A 17,288-nucleotide genomic window follows, 5' to 3' on the forward strand; every position below is an offset into this window, starting at 1 on the left:
CAAAGTTTTTACAGTAGCAGCAACTGCTTTCCTGTTTTCCTAAAGATCCTAAACTTTTAAATCTTATATTAACACTGTCATTGCAAATAGATTATAATTTATATATCCTTTTTAGTGGGGTTTGATTAGAGCTCCTTTAAAAATTGCTTTTACTATTATATCTCAAATAAGAAATTTCACTGATATAAGTATATTTTCTTTCTCTCCCACTCACCCTCTTATTCATGTATCTCTGCTGCAGTCAGGGAAGGAAGGAAGGGGGAAAAAAAAAGACAGTCTCTTTTCTCTATGCAGTATTCTCATAGTCTTGAGGAGGCCAGGTGTTATAACCTTAATTTAGTTGAATTTGCTTCCAAATTACTTTACACACACACAGACACACAAATCATTTAACTCAACATTGGAATTGTATGTTTGTTACATCTAAAAACTCATATAAAGTTATCAAATATCTACAACTGAAACAGATGTTATTTTAGCAATTCTATAATTTTAATTAGCTAACTTTATTTCTGTAGCTCCCACTTGGCCAGAGCTGGAGTCCACAGGAAAAAAATCAGTCTTTTCCCCCTTTTAAGGTGGGAGTCAAGGATGTTAAGTAATCTTTCCCAGCATTCTAACTACACTATAGAAGTTTTTTTTTTCTTTCCTGACTACATTTTAAATCTTTCTAGGTAACAAAATCTAGGTCACAGAACAAATATGACAAACATTCGGCACAGAGACCACAGACACAGACAAAAATGACATGGAAGAGAAGTGTCCCATCTTTGCCAAAAGCAATCCTACAGAACATTGCCTCCTCTTCTGGCATCCTGGAAAGAGTGAAAAAGTAGCGAATGTTAAGTATGGGCATCCCCAGTCAAGGAAAATCTGCTGAATGTAGGATTGAAGATGACCCAGACAAACCTCCCAAATGCTTGGGGTGTCCCAACTATAGGAATGAGAGAGAAAATAATGCGGGGGTTTACTTTGACAAGGAAGAGATGAAGTAGGGGAGATCAAACTTTCCCCATACAGAGCCACCAAATGTTGAGGTTCAAAAGGAATCTCAAAAGGTTGAGTTTACAAACTGGTGTCACAAGATATCTCAAAAGAATGTGTAGGCTTGCACCTATCTCCAAGCCAAGGGATAAAGTTTATTATAATTTTAGCGTCAATTGAAATGGACTAAATTCTAAAAGGATTTAGCAAAGAACCAGGAAAAAGAAGACACATTTATAGGAAAAGACAGAGAGATCTGGTTCTTCATGTCACTGATATGCTAATTTTATGGCCCAGTGGTAGAACTGAGAAGTAGTCTGGTATACATCTCTCCATTTGTTTCAGATAGATTTCACTGACCAACAGATTGTTTTCTGGCAGTCAGCAAAGTTTTAGGACTATATTATAGTATTTCTAAAGCTAGGAGGCTTTAGGATCATTGACAAACAGATTGTTTGAATAATAGCACTCCTAAAGTCTGGGGGTCTCAGGATTACTGCTATATTTCTCCTAGAAGTTGCACCCTACCAAAAAGGTTTGAAAAACATTTTCAGATAACCAGTAAGGAAATTTGCTTTTCCATATTATGTTGGTTATAAGGATGTCTCCCCCACAATAGGGTGGTCTGGGAGGACAAAGTGGGGTAAAGAGGTTTATTGAGGCATCTTCTTTTTATTTTCATGGGGATAAAAAAAAAGGAAATTCTTCAAGAATGCAGAATAGCTTTGAAACTTATATTGATTGGTAATGTAAACAGATCTTATTACTTAAAAAGGAAAGGAATCAGTACATTATAGAGATTTGCAGGTCCATGTACCATTTTCATTTTTATCTACTGTATGTGTGTGTATGTATGTATATCTGTGCTCATACACACACATATACACATTCAAATATCTCTTCTATTTGGTATTAAAGTTTAGAATAAAAATAAACATTAATTTAAAAAATAAAACAAAATAAAAGGATGTGAAAAATCAGTATTCCATACATCAAATTATCTTTTCCCCCCTCCCCATCAAAACTGTCATTCCCTTAATACTGTGCTCTCTAAAGTCTGTTAAAGAAGAAAATAGTCCTAAAAGCTAAATCTCAATAAGAAGTGAATGACTAATAATATATAAATCAGAGTTTTTATAATTTTAAAGCATGTTCCAGGGAGGTGTGATAGGATCATAGATGTAGAATTCGAGTAGACCTCAGAAGATATCAGATAGAACATCCTTTTTTTTTTTTTTAACATGGAATTTATGTAATTTACTCAACATCACATGAATAGTAAATATCTAAAAGAAAATTTGAATTCAGGACTTTCTGACTCTTAAGTCCAGTTTCTTCTCTACTATACCAAAATGTCTTGAAGGGTGACAAGACCTTCTCAAAAGAAACAAAAGAAATGGGCAAAATTATTGTAAGTTGTTGAGTAAAATTCCCATATGAATACATCTTAGTTTTCATTGGAAACAAAGTTCAACCAAGGTCAAGAAAAACAACATTTACATGTCAAATTAATTTCCTCTGACAGTGAATCCAGTCCAGAAATGATTATTTTAAACGGTATGTGGAAATGAGGTCAATTTGAGTTAGCACATGTTAACTGCTAAGTTCAGGTGGTAGACTCTTGACACAAATGAATCTATCATTGTCATCTTGCTCATTGCTTTTGAACATGAAATATATAAAGAAACAATTTTTACTTTTTAAATTAATCATAATAAAGATAAAGCAAATTTGTTTTATAATAAAAATAATGTTCCTGAAACTAGGACATTTGATTGTTTTTTGAATAATTGAATATTCTAAAATGAATCAATTCAAGCTACTAAAATTCCCATTCTGATTTAGAGAAATAATATAATTACATTTATTAAAAAGTTAAAGGTATAAATAATGCATTGGTAAAAGAAGCTTTCTCATATATTTCCAAGTTTTAAAATGATTTCCCCTATACAACAAACTAAAGAAAGTAAAGATCTTCTTGTTATTCACTAGATCAATCTATACAGTCAAGCACCATTTATTTAAAAAACTTAGATATTTCTAAGTATGAATGTATAAATATCTCATTTGCCTGAGATACATTTGTTACATTTAGTATGTCTCTAAAAAAAAAGGGTTGATAGTAGCTTGTGATAGTGTGTGGAAACAAGCAGTTGAATTTGAAACTTCTATTATATTTTTTATTATGGGTAAATAAAAAGCTAGTTTATCAAACAGAAGTTATAAAATTTTTACTTTCATAAGTTATTAGATGAAAAGGAGTTTTCTCCTTTCAATATCATAAAATAAAAATCTATCAATTGATTAGAAAAAAATTTGCTAGTAACCTTAGGATCAAAATATTGTATTTTGAGTAACTAACCCCCTTCAAAAAAAAAAGTTCACCAATCACATTGACAATATTGTTATTCTGGTGTAGTGTTGGACTTAGTATCAGGAAGACTTGAGTTTGATGAATATTCCCTCAGATATTTGTTGGCTGTGTGGCCCTAAATACGTAATTTTCTCCTTTGAATGCCTCAATTTCTTCATTTATAAAAGGGAGATAAAAGTAGCATTTCATAGGGTTGGTGTGAGGCTCTAATTAAATAATATATGTAAAGTCTTTAATTAAATGTCCAAGTACTATATAAATGCTAGCTGCACATATTATAAATATGAAGTTATAAAAGATGTTATCAATTGGTAAATAGCTGTGTGTCACTTTATTTTATGTTTAAGATTTGTTTATTGCTATAAAAGTTATAATAAAATTTTATTTGAATAAAATCCATGTTTAGAAGAATTAGAAGAGAAATAATGCTGTGATCTAAGAGGCTGTATTTAAGATAACTATTGATAAAGTGCTACACTCATTATATTAGCAAATTTGGGAAACTCTACAGTGGACATTGGATTAGAAAAGATCAGTTTATACTCCAATCTTAAAGGGCAATACCAAGAAATGTTCAAATTACTGAACAATTGCAGTCATTTCACATGGCAGTAAGGTTATACTTAAGATTCAGCAAGCTAAACCTCAGCAATATGTGAATCAAAAATTACCAGAAGAAAAGGTTGGTTTTCAAAAAGGCAGAGAAACTAGAGAACATTTTGCTAACATTTACTGGATGATGAAGGAGTTCCATAAAAAAAAATCTACTTCTGCTCCACTGATTATACTGATTATACTGTATATATCAGAAGACAATGAAATATGCCCTCAAAGATAAGAATATCATACCACCTTTCTTATTTTTTGATGAACAGGCAGGCCAAGAAGCAACAGTTAGAATTGAATATGGAACAATTGATTAGTTTAAGATTGGAAAAGGAGTACAGCAATGCTGTATGTTGCCACTTTATTTATTTAATATATCCAGGATAAATCATGAATGCCAGACTGAATGAATCAAAAACTGGAATTAAGGTTATTAGGAGAAACATCACAAATGGTACCATTCTGATGGCAGAAAGTGAAGAGGGATTAAGAAGCCTCTTGATGAGGGTGGAAAAGAGGATGATAAAAATTGATTTGAAGTTTAATATAAAAAACAAAGATGTTGTCAACTGACCATCATTTTCTTGCATTTAGAGGAAGAAGAAATAGAAGCATTCTCAGATTTTATATTCTTGGGCTCAAAGATCAAAACAGATGGCAACTGCAACCATGAAATGATCCCTGGAAGGAAAAGCCATAGCCAATATGAACAGCATGCTAAAAAGAAGAAACATCACCTTGCTGACAAAGGTCCATATAGTCAAGCTACTGATTTTCCAGTAGCAATGTATAACTGTTAGAATTAGACTATAAGTTGAACACCAAAGAATCGGCAATTTCAAAGTGTGGTACTGTAAAAGAATTTTGAGAGTTCCTTAGATAACAAAGAAATCAAATCAGTCAATTCTTACAAAAATAAATACAGGCTATTCACTGGAAAGTCAGATAGTGAAGCTGAAGCTTAAATACTTTGGCCACATAATGAGAACATGGCACTCATAGGAAAAGACCTTGATGTTGGGATGGATTGAAAGCAAAAGCAAAAGGGATGGCATAGGATGAAATGGATAAATAATGCTATGGAAACAATGAATATGAATTTGGACATATTTCAAGAGGTAATGGAGGATAGAAGAGTCTACTGTGTTTTGGTCCATTAGGTCATGAAGAGTCAGACATTTAATAACTGACCAACAGTCATTGAAGAGTTTTGTGCAGTTCTAGACACGAAAGATTTTTATATATTTAAGTGTTATGATACATGCCCATTTATATGTGTATGTATGTAATATAAAGGTTGTCAAGGGCTACCTTCTCTCAATAAGGTGATAGAACTCTGGGCTGAAGGGAGAAACAAATTCAGTTCTGAAGGAATCTTCTACTTAAAGAGAAGGATCAGGATCATTTTTTATTGAATCAGGTTCTTTTTGACCACATCCAAGTGGTCTAGGGAAAATCATTTAAAGCTTAGTTTTAGCTCAACTAAACTTTAGTTCTGTACTGTTCAAACTAGTTCTTCTGGCAAGACATGATTAGTCCTGGCTTATTATTCTCCTGTTTGTAGTAATCTATTTTAAGAAAAATAGCTGCAGATTCTTCCTATTCCCTCTGTACTCCATTTGAAGGAGCCAGCTGTTCTGAGTTTAAATGTAAGAAGTTGTCTCCAAGCATGGAAATATTACTTATTCTTAGGAAATGACAGTGAAAGGAACTGAATCTTTGATTTCATTGACAATCAATGCCAGCTTCTAAATTCAGCCTAAAGCTTGTGAGCTATTTTGTTGTTGTTGTTGTTTTACATTTTTATATATAGGTAATTTTTTTTTTTAATATTTAGGGGACTCCCTGCTAGCAAAATTTCTCCAACCAATGCTCTGACCAAGACCTTCTCTGCAATTTATGGTCTCAAAACCTAGAGCTCTGAGAAATTACATGACTCATTTGGTATGTGGCAGAGGAAAGGGCTTGAATCTTGGCTAGCTCTATCCATTAATCCACAACTGCCTCATGTTCAGGAAAAGAGTCATAAAGTAGAAAGAGACCACCATGCCTAGGAGCATATGCTTAAGTAGCACATGAACCATTGTTAATGTGTGAAAAATTGCAAGAGCCTGGGTGTGAGTGGGGAAAAGGCCCCAGATTTTCACTTTTGCAATGGAAATTCAAGGAGTTAGTCATGTTAGTCAGTCAATTCTTTTAAAAGTTTGTTGACTGACTCAGTAGAATCTTCCAAATGCTCAGCATAGTAAAAGAGAAACCAGAAGGAAGAATCACTCCTTTTAGGGTTTTTGAATTGGGATGGTCTTCCTGTCTCAGTGACCAATCCTCTCTGATATCACCCTCCTTCCATCATGGTACCAGAGTATTTCTACACCATTCTCATATACTTTAACTCGAGTACCCACAAAAGTGGCAAGGAGAGCTCAGTTTAGTTATAGACATGTCTTTCTTTTGCCTGCTGGTTTCATTATGGTAAGCTGGAAATACTGGAGGAAAAATTGCTCTTGCCATTTTTTTTTTCAGATCCTCCCAGTGTCTCCATTATTGATGTTGTCTCAAGTATCTTTTCAGTTCTATCTTTATTTTCTACTAAGACATTTCTGTTTCAATTGTATGTTCTAGATATCTTTAATATTCCATTTTAATAATTCTCAATCCTTTGTATTTTGATTTTAGCTCCCTCTCAGCCTGATTTTTATTTAATCAGAGGTAAGGAAATTCAAAATGAAAAACACATTTTCCTGATAATGCAATCCTCATAATCCTAGAACATATCTAAAATCTTTGAGTTACCAGGCAAATTCTAATACAGGTTCTACACATTAGACTTGTAACTAATATCTCTCACCCAGAAGTCATTTCAAAAATAGAGAAAGACTAGTGGTGAAGTCTGAGGATCAGGCCACTAGCTGGTAGTAGTTGTTCGAATACATTCAGGCCATATCAAAAGTGAAGTTGTGTTTGCATTTTAGTGCCCATTATGTCTTGATTAAGACTCCCCTGGATATTCCTTTTTAATGGAATTTGAGGAATTAAAAATGGCTTCACAAATCACTTTTTAATCTGGTGAAGGAAGCAGAGAATGAAAAACATCATGCTGTCATCTTCAAGTGCAAGGAAAATTGTAAATAAAGAAAACAAATTAGGGGTTGGTTCACACCTCATCAGCTACCTAACAACCTGTTACCAGTTAATTACACACCTTTAAAGTGCAGTACAAGAGGAATTATTCAGAAATCAGTTTCTACTGGGTGGGAGAGGAAAGTGGCAGACAAGTATTTTATCTCAGTATGCCTGAATTTAACCATTTAAATGTTACTTGTGGGGGTGGGATATGAAAGAGAGAAGGTTATTTTGCAGTTAATCAATTCAATAGCATTATTTAAATATGCAATTTAAAATTAGATAGAATCTTCTGCCTCACATGACTCAGTACCTAAGACAGGTTCTTAAGATGGAATCTATGGAACTGGGTCTGGAGTCTGTGATCCATGGATTGGTTTCAGGGGTTTTATGAATTTGGATAGAAAAAATAAATCTTTATTTCAACATAATTGGTTTTTTCTAATCTAATATATATATTTTTATTCATTTAAATTCATTATTCTGAGAAAGAGTTCACCAAGCATCAAAAGTGGCCCAAGACACAAAATAATGTTAAACAAACCCTGCCCTAACGTCTCTACCACAAACTCATTCTGGTCAGATAAGTTTCTGTTAAATTTTTTCTAGAAAATAGATTCTTTAGTTTTCCTTTGTGACTTAGCTTATTATACAAGAAGGAGAAATGGCTCTGAAGTCAAAAGATCTGAATTCAAATCCTGCTTCTTAGTTCATCAAATGGGGAATAGCTGAACAAGTTATGGCATATGAATGTGATGACCTATTGTTCTAGGAGAAATGATGGAGCAGCTAGTTTTAGGAAAATTTGGAGACTTATACAGACTAATACAAAGTAAGGTCAAAAGAATAATTTATATAGTAACAGCAATATTCTAAAGATTACCAAATGCGAAAATCTTAGTAACTGATCAAAAAAAAAAAGTCACTGCAGTTCCAAAAGATTCATGACCAAAAATACTCTCCACCTCCAGAAAGAGAAAGGATGGACTTTATAGACTGAAACATTTTTTTCCTGCTTTCTTTTTCTTTTTCTTCCTTTTTACAGAACGTGGCTAATATGAAAATTTATTTTGTTTTACTTAAAATTTGTGAATTTGAAGTAAATTTTCCACTCCATCCATTGGAATGGTGGAGAGGGTAGCAGAGGGAGAGAATTTAGAACTGAAAATAAAATTAAATATAACCTATATAACTGATTCTTGATCCTTCTGCTTACTACTTGTGTGAGCTTGGTTAAAGTCACTTCCTCTTGGGTCTTGTGTTTCTTCTATGTACAATTGAAAAGTTGAACTAGATTGTCTCTTCCAGTTTTAAATCTTTGTATCATTATACATTTCATTATATATCATACATGAGTTTTAAGTCATTATACTATTATTAATCAAAAAATAAATTAGAATCCTAACCTAAACAAAAAAGGAAGGTTTGTCCCATATGTCGGGAATTTTTTGTTGTTCAATCATGTCTCATTCTTCGTGATTGCATTTGCAGTTTTCTTGGCAAAGGTATTGGAGTAATTTAACATATTCTTCTCCAGCTGATTTTATAGATGAAGAAACTTTGACAAAACAGAGTTAAGTGACTTACCAACAGTCACATAACTAGTAAATTTCTGAAACCAGATTTAAACTAATCCACTGCATCACTTAGTTGCCCACAATTGGAAAGGAAATCAATTATATTAAATTTAATGATCAACATATTTATTTCTAAATTCTAAGACCTCAGGCTAAAAATTTGATATAAAGTCTTCTCTTAAATCTGTCCTCTTTTGAAAATCTGCTGAATTTCAATACAGTCTTTTACTCAAATTGAGACAGATAGGGGAGTTTGAGATTGAAAATGCAGATCATCAAAGGCCTCATATCCAAAATATATAGAGAATTGACTCTAATTTATAAAAAACCAAGCCATTCTCCAATTGATAGATGGTCAAAGGATATGCACAGACAATTCTCAGATGAAGAAATTGAAACTATATCTAGCCATATGAAAAGATGCTCCAAGTCATTATTAATCAGAGAAATGAAAATTAAGACAACTCTGAGATACTACTACACACCTGTCAGACTGGATAGAATGACAGGGAAAGATAACACGGAATGTTGAAGGGGATGTGGGACACTAATACATTGTTGGTGGAATTGTGAACACATCCAGCCATTCTGGAGAGCAATTTGGAACTATGCTCCAAAAGTTATCAAACTGTGCATACCCTTTGATCCAGCAGTGTTTCTACTGGTTACTAAAGAAGGGAAAGGGACCTGTATGTGCAAGAATGTTTGTGGTAGCCCTCTTTGTAGTAGACAGAAACTGGAAACTGAGTAGATGCCCATTAATTGGAGAAAGGCTGAATAAATTGTGGTATACAAATAATATGGAATATTATTATTTGGTAAGAAATGACCAAAGGATGATTTCAGAAAGGCCTGGAGAGACTTACACGAACTGATGCTGAGTGAAATGAGCAGGACCAAGAGATCACAATATACTTCAACAAAAATACTATATGATGATCAATTCTGATGGACCTGGCCATTTTCATCAATGAAATGAACCAAATCAGTTCTAATGGAGCAGTAATGAACTGAACCAGATTCACCCAGCGAAAGAACTCTGGGAGATGACTAAGAATCATTACATCAAATTCCCAATCCCTATGTTTTTGCCCACCTGCATTTTTGATTTCCTTCACAGGCTAACTGTATAATATTTCCGAGTCTGATTCTTTTTGTACAGCAAAATAATGGTTTGGACATGTATACTTATTTTGTATTTAATTTATCCTTTAATATATTTAACATGTATTGGTCATCCTGCCATCTAGGGGAAGGGGTGGGGGGAAGGAGGGGAAAAATTGGAACAAAAGGTTTGTCAATTGTCAATGCTGTAAAATTACCCATGCAAATAATTTGTAAATAAAAAACTATTAAAATTTTAAAAGAAAAGAAAAGAAAATGTAGATCATCTCTGTTAAAGCCTCTTATAGAGGATAAACTGAGCACTTGGACCCAAGATCTGGCATGGGAATGGGGGAGTATGGAGAAGGTCTGCCTCTAAACTAGAGTTGCTCACCTGTTCTGTCTGGCCCTATCAGCCTGGACTACCTCTTCACTGATAGGAGGAAAGGACCAAGTCCACAGCCCTTTTCTATGAAAATGAAAGGCAGACTGGATGATTTTTTTCATCCCTTTCAATTCCAAATCCTTTGGTACAAAGGAAAACAGCTTAATACAATAAAACAACAGTATTAATTATTGAATCAATTCCTCTGTAGCCTGGCCTTAGAGGAAACAGACTGTACTTAGGGATCATATGCTCACTTTTGCTAGCCCTTTTATATCCCTTCCACTTTCCAGCAAACTTTGGTATAAATATCCTTGGCCTGGATCAATCAGTCCATAAAGATTTATTAGACAGCTACTATATGCTAAACACTGTGCTAAATTCTGGAGATACAAAGAAAAGCAAAGGGCCATTTTTGCTTTGTAGGAGTTGATAGTTTAATGGCTCAAATCTTATTAACCATACATTGCCTAAGGGGTAGTTGGTTAGGGAAAAATGTATGGTATAAAAATGTTGTTCTTATATTTATTCTCTTTCTTTTCATACCCAAACTCCTAGAAAAAGTAGCAGTTGTTTCTTTTGCCCCTTCTCTCACTACCTTTTTATTCTGTCTTCTAACCATTTCTTCTCTTCGGATAGTTACCAAAGATCTCTAGGTTACTCAAACTTACAGCCTTTTCTCAGTCTTCAATGTCTTTGCTTTATTTGCACTTTTAAAACTATAGGCCACTTGTTCCTGCAAGATATTTTCTCACTTCTTGGACTTCCATAGCAGTCAAAAACAATTCTAGTTATATCTATGCCATCATCAATAGCCTGCACTGAGCATCTACTAAAGTAAAATACCCTGTGAAGAATTAGAAGGAAGTATAGGGAAGAAGCAAATGTGTGGGGAAATTCAGTTTCAGGCTAATGAAATAGGCTTTCAATTTTATAGGGAATCAAGGTTAGAATCTTAGTTTCCTACTTAAAACGTGTCTGATCATGTACAATTTAACCTTCATGGGACCAAGGTGAAAATGAAAGACTAAATTATTTCTTTTATTCCTTCCATTTCTAAATCCTGTGATATAAAGAGAAATAGCTTAATAAAATGAAAGAAATGTTAGCTCCTGAGTCAGAAAATTTGGATTCAAATCCCAACTCAAATGCAATGGTAGTTGTAAAAACTTTGCAAAGTGTTTGGCACATATTAGGTGCTTAATAAATTCCTGTTCCCTTCTTTTCCTCTCCTTCCCCCTATACTTCCTAATACCTTGGGTAAGTAACAACCACTCTGGGCCTAAGTTTCCTCATCTATAAAATCAAATGGCTGGACTACATGGCCTCTGAGTTACCTTCTAACTCTATTTCAGTGATTCCATCCTGTAAGTTCCTTTTCAATTCTATGATTCTCTAATAATCTTACACTATGAATAATTTAACCACATTGTTAAGAAGGTCTCTGTAGTTTTTCAGTCTATGCTCCCACTGAATTAAGCCTCTTTCCTCTTGTTTTATTCTCTGAGTAAATAGAAAACAGTTGGCTACTGTGTAGCTGGGACTGAAGAGCAAACAAAATTATATTTAAGCCTATCAATATAAGTTGCTGAATGTTATCTAGCTTATGCACACATTTTCCCTGAGTGATTTTTTTGTGCTCTGTGAAAAAATACATAGTAGAAAATGATTTTATAAATAATAAAGTGTTTATATAGCTTTTCATCTATGTTTCTCCTTTACACATTAGGTTATAACACTGTCATTGCTTGTTCATAGGAAGTCATTTTATCCCTCTGGACTTCAGGATACTACTTTTGGGGGGAAAAATGGATAATCCCAAACTGCTTTACAAGGTTGCTTTGAGGAGTAACTTAATACAAATCTTTATAATGAACAAAACTTAAGATATTTATCAGAAATTGATAATGAAATTTGATTGCCTGATTTAATGCATTTCTTAACAGTTTTAAAATGAGTTATGACCTCATTTCTTAAAAAGACAATATATTAAATTGTTATTGCTAAAATTTCTATTTCATAGTTTTTTGTTTTGAAAGTGGATTCATATTCCCAAATTGAAGATTATTCAACCATCCACCCAATTAGTACTTTTTACATGATACTCAGTGTTGAAAAAAAGGCATTAATATTCTTGAGAAGTGTCTTGTAGTAAATAGGACATTGAACTTGGAATTAGGAAGACTTGGGTTCAAATTCATCTCTGTAACTTATTAACTCTGTAACCCTAGGCAAGTAAGTTAATAAATATGCATTAAGCACATAATAAGTGCCAAATTCTGTTCTAAGGTCTGGGGATACAAAGAAAGGTTCTTGATCTTAAAGAACCCGGTCTATTCAGAGAGACAATATGCAGGTAACTATGGTCAAATAAGCTCTATACAAGATAAATTAAAATTAATTAACAAAAGGAAAGCACTAGAATTAAAGGTGATTAGGAAAAACTTCTTATAGAAAGTGAGATTGTATCTCAGACTTGAAGAAAGCTAGGGAGGGCAGGAGATAGAAATGAGGAGAGAGAATATGCCAAGGTTGGGGGGCAGCAAGTAAAAATGCCCACAAAGAAGAAGATGAAGGCTATTGCCACTGGATTAAAGAAAACAAGGGAGCAGGGATGATGAAAGGTGTTAAAAGACTGAAAAGTTAGGAAAAGGTTAAGTTATGAAAGGTTTTGGAAAGCAAATAGAAGTTTTTGAACTTGATCCTAGAGGCTATAGGGAGATTTTGGAGTTTATTGAGTCCTTCTTGGTCAAGTGAAACTTCCATTACACCCCTTTCCTCTAAGTTCCATGGGGATATTTAATTCTTTTTCTTTTTCTTTTATTAAGCTTTTTATTTTCAAAACATATGCATAAATAAATTTTCAGAATTCATCCTGCAAAAATTTGTGTTCCAAATTTTTTCCCTCTCTTCCTCCTATTCCTTCCCCTAGATGACAAATAATCCAATACATGTTAAACATGTGCAATTCTTATATATATATTTCCATAATTACCATGCTGCACAAGAAAAATCAGATCAAAAAGGAAATAATGAGAAAAAAATGAAATGCAAGTAAACAACAACAAAAAAGTGAAATACTATGTTGTTATCCATACTCAGTTCCCACAGTCTTTTTTTCAGGTGCAGATGGCTCTCTTTATTACAAGACCATTGGAACTCCTGAATCACTTCCCTGTTGAAAAGAGCTGAGCCCATCAGAATTGATCATGATATAATCTTGCTGTTGATGTGCACAGTGTTTTCCTGTTTTACTCACTTCACTTAGCATCAATTCATCATAGGGATATTTATATTGATTAATGTATATCTTTAATAAAATCAATTTCAGAAGCAGTTATTGAGCTCCTGACATGAAGAATCCCAGAGTGGGATGTGAAAGTTATATAAAGTGTTTTCTGACCATAATAAATATGTGTTGTGGTCTCTGTATAATGGATTACTTTATCAATCAATTACATTGCTTGCATTCTTAGAGGGAGAAGGAGGGGCTGGAAGGAGTAAAAGAATTTGGAGATCAAAATTTTAAAAATTAATGTCAAATGTTTTTCAAAAATAAAACTTTTAAAATCAATCTGTGTAGACAGGAATCTATATAAAAGACCATTAAAATGCCATTCCTTGCAAATTTTCAATAAAAACTTTTGCATGATAAAAAGTTGTTATGTTATATATGGAGAAATTCTGCTGTTTGTAAGAGATAATGTAGGCACTGGTTGCATTTTTATTATGCAAATGACTTTGGCACTACTACATATTCACCTACATCAGTATTCTTCACTTTAGATTATAACGTCCTAAATATAAACATTGTCATCTGATATTCTGTGACATTGACTATACCACTTGTTTTGGTAATTAATTATACATTCTTTTAAAAATATACTGCATATATATTTTTTTAAGTCTATATACATAAGCATGTTGTTAAAGAATTAATTCAGTACTCTGCATTTCCCTGATTTAGGAAAGGCATTTTAATTAATTGTTTATACAAAGGTAGAATTAGGCTGTGGACATACAATCAGGTGTTACAATCATAACTCTCTAGTGAAGTGTGGGTAGCTTAGTAAAGAATAATTTTGCAATCGAATTGAAAAGTAAAGCAATAAATTGGAAGGGGGTTAATTGATATTGAGTTAAAAGAAAAATAAGGAGTAGTACAAAGATGGGAGAAGGAAGCTCAAAATTAAAAACTGATATAGGCATGATAAACAGGACACAGTAGATGTTATAATTGACATAAACTAAGAACAAATGTTCCATACTAAGTACGCACTTCCCATTGGTCTGCCTAGAGTTAAAATAATTCCTCATTAAGATCCATCTCCCCATAGTTTCTTTGTGTGTATAACTAGTCTATTTATAGGTTTTTGCAGAGATTCGCCCCTAAAAGCAAAAGCAAAGCAAAATATGATAGTCTGAGGGTCTTAATTCAACAATATCTATCTATAGTATATACTTAAGATTGTTATAAGGATCAAATAAAAAATGGATTTTTAAAAATGCTTTCTGATCTTTAAAGTTTTTTGATGCCATCAATCATAATTTATGATTATATTAGTAATTATTATTGTTGTTTTTAGTTGTGTTTGACACTTTGTGACAACTTTTGGATTTTTTTGGCAAAGATACTGGAATGGTTTGCTATTTCCTTCTCCAGATCATTTTACAGATAAAGAAACTGAAGCAAATCGAGTTAATGACCTGTCCAATATCTAAGGACAAATTTGAACTTAGGTCTTCCTGATTAAAGGCCCAGTGCTCTATTCACTGCATCACTTAGCTGCCACTCTGCCTTATGTGCCATAGAGGTGCTCTAACAACAACCATTAATGGCTACTGACAAATAGACTTCACATCTGCATTGTGCCTTTCAGCCTTGTTGTTAAATATCAGAGATGCATACATATCTCAACAAATATATACGAGTTTTCTTTCCTTTAGCCTTGTTACAATGTGACTCTATCACTTCTACCAGTTCCTTTCAGCAGTGAGAAGTCAGTTTGAAATTAGTGATGTCATGATGTGATCTTTGTTAAATATTAGAAACTTAATTTAGCCTTATTTCAAAAGATGGAAGAAATTCTAAGTTGAGATAAGATCAGCAATTAATTCAGTACACAGCACTTCCTCTCTTTGTACTCTTCAATGGGAATCTGTTTCCCACTGTTGAAAATGGGAACACAATTTCAGAAATGATACTTTACTCAGATAAACTACAAGAGGCTTATGAACTTCTATACAGCAATTTAGTCACTTAACTGACCTTAAGTAAGTTTGTTCATCTGGAACCATTAACCAAAACAAAATCTAGGGAAGCCACTTATTAATTATGGTATTGCACTTGAAATCAAGTGATAAGTCACTCAGAATGTCATAGAAGGTGTTCTATATACATGTATGGTCATTAAAATAATGACATTTATTCAAAGTCTCATTTGGTACTTATTTTGTTTTGCATAGTCAGACATTTTGGAATCTAAAGTGACTTCCCTATTCCATCTCTGCTATAAAATCACATACTGATAACTTTTACAAAGCTTTCAGATGTTACTTAATGGTATTGTTCCAAATGACATACTAAATATTATTGGTAGGACATTAAATTTGATTCAGATTAATGATCATTCTCTAAATGCAGTAGAATTTGCTGGTTTTGCTCTTATTTGTATGCTTATTACCCCAATCTAAGTAATCTTTCATTTGTTAATCTGTTGTATTATATAATTTGTTCATTTATTGTATACACAAATTGTATATCACATATAAAAAGTGTTTACATATAACATGTACATATGTTATATGTATATATTATATGTATATGTATGTACACATCTGTATATACATTATGTATACCTATATTTAATTCTATATATTTATGTTATATATGTAAACATAACATAGTTATATAGCTTAAAATTTTCCTGGAGTGTAACCTACATCTGCTATATGCATATATATGCATATATACAATATACTTTATATAATAGTGAGCCATATAGAGCCATTAAAGAACTCCTTTTTTTTTTCTTTCATAATTTTTGCATCCCACATTAATATAAAATAAATTATTCAGAATGGAAAAATCTTCCTCATTAAAATAAAACACCTAAATGATTTGGTAAACAATGTTTGGAGGAGGAGATGTTCTTACTGAATTATTCCTTGCACATGTTAAGTCCTCTTTTATTCAGAAAGGACTATTAACTTAGGATAAAACTGAAATGAGAGCTGTCCAGCTTTGGTCTTACTGTTAGGTATTATCTTTTTGCCAAATGACCTCCCTGATATAAAGAGTCATGAACATAATCAATGGTTGACTAATTTCATATCCTTTTATCTTTATCCTGTGTATTTTCATCCTTTTTAAAAACATTTTTCTTCAGTGGTTTAACTGATATCTTTTGATATAATGATATATCAGAAAGAGTGCTAAATTTTTCATTTTTATTGATATTTTTACATCATCTTTTTTTCCCTCTAAATGTTTCCTTTCACCCCTTCCCTGTTTCTGGAACTATCCTTTTTTTGAAGAATAGACATTTGAAGAAAAAATACAGTTCATAAAAAGTAACAAATCAAAGGATTTTGAAAATATAAGCAATATTACACACCTTTATTATCCACCTTTATAAAAAAGAAAGAAGGTAAAGATTGTTGTAACAATGGAAAAGTATATAATGATAGCCAACAGTTTACATACATTATAAATAAGAATTTAGGAAGAAGTGGTGGAAAAGATCTTGTTAAGAAGAAGAAGTGGTGGGAAAGTGTGTAATTAAAAAAGAAAATGGGCTTGCATGTGGAAAGAACATGGGATAATGGATGGAAAAATCATGGTTCCAACGGGTATCTTTAGCAAGTCAGGAGAACTCAAGCAAGGCTCTAAACTCATTGGAATGAATTTATAGAAAAACATAACTATGAGGATTGGCAGGTAAAGATGGATTGTAGTATGGGGGCGGTACTCACATTGATTAAATCACATATTCACTTAGAAATAAAGACAGGTTGATCCTCTTTTGTTGGACTATTTTGTAATAGAAGTTGAGAATAGAACACATTTTCCCATGTATAATTCTGGTTGTCTATCCATAGTTCTACTGTGATTTTGAAATATATTATGTATTTT

Source organism: Antechinus flavipes, chromosome 5 (assembly GCF_016432865.1).
Source record: "Antechinus flavipes isolate AdamAnt ecotype Samford, QLD, Australia chromosome 5, AdamAnt_v2, whole genome shotgun sequence".
NCBI lineage: Eukaryota > Metazoa > Chordata > Mammalia > Dasyuromorphia > Dasyuridae > Antechinus > Antechinus flavipes.